Consider the following 738-nt stretch of genomic DNA (forward strand, 5'->3'; position numbering starts at 1 on the left):
CGGTGGCAATGGCGACGCTGTCCCCATCCCCTCCATCGCCAACCGTTGCCGTTCCCCCCATTGCCATCCCTGCCATCACCACTGCCGCCGTCGCCATCCCCACCATCGCCATTGCTGCCGTCGCCATCCCCACTGCCACCATTGCCGCTGTCGCCATCCCTGCCATCGCCATTGATCCCTAAAACCCTAAATCCCTTCTGCCCTTCTCCTCTGCTGTTCCCTGCTCTCCGTTGCCCTTCCCGCCGTCCTTTGTGTTTGTATGTGTGTGCCCTCTGCCAGTGTGCTCATGTGTTCACGGACATATGTGTGTATGTATCATGGGTCATAAAGGGACAGCTGGGCATTGAACCCAGACCCACAAGAAGGTGGGTGGCACCTCTGCCCTGTTCCGATTCCCGCCCCACCCCGCGCCTGCACTGCCCTGAACCGCCCTGCCCAGCGCAGCACAGCCCTCCCCTGCGCCGCGCCACGCCGCGCAGCGCCGCCCTCCCCTGCGCCGGCCCACGCAGCGCCACCCTCCCCTGCACCGCCCCGCGCAGCGCCACCCTCCCTTCGCAGCGCCACCCTTCCCTGCACTGCCCCGTGCAGCGCCGCCCTTCCCTGCCCCACCCCGCGCAGCGCCACCCTCCCCTGCGCCGCCCCGTGCAGCGCCACCCTCCCTTCGCAGCGCCACCCTTCCCTGCGCTGCCCCGTGCAGCGCCGCCCTTCCCTGCCCCACCCCGCGCAGCGCCGCCCTCC

Source organism: Volvox carteri (genome assembly GCF_000143455.1).
Source record: "Volvox carteri f. nagariensis unplaced genomic scaffold VOLCAscaffold_124, whole genome shotgun sequence".
In the NCBI taxonomy this organism is placed as follows: domain Eukaryota; kingdom Viridiplantae; phylum Chlorophyta; class Chlorophyceae; order Chlamydomonadales; family Volvocaceae; genus Volvox; species Volvox carteri.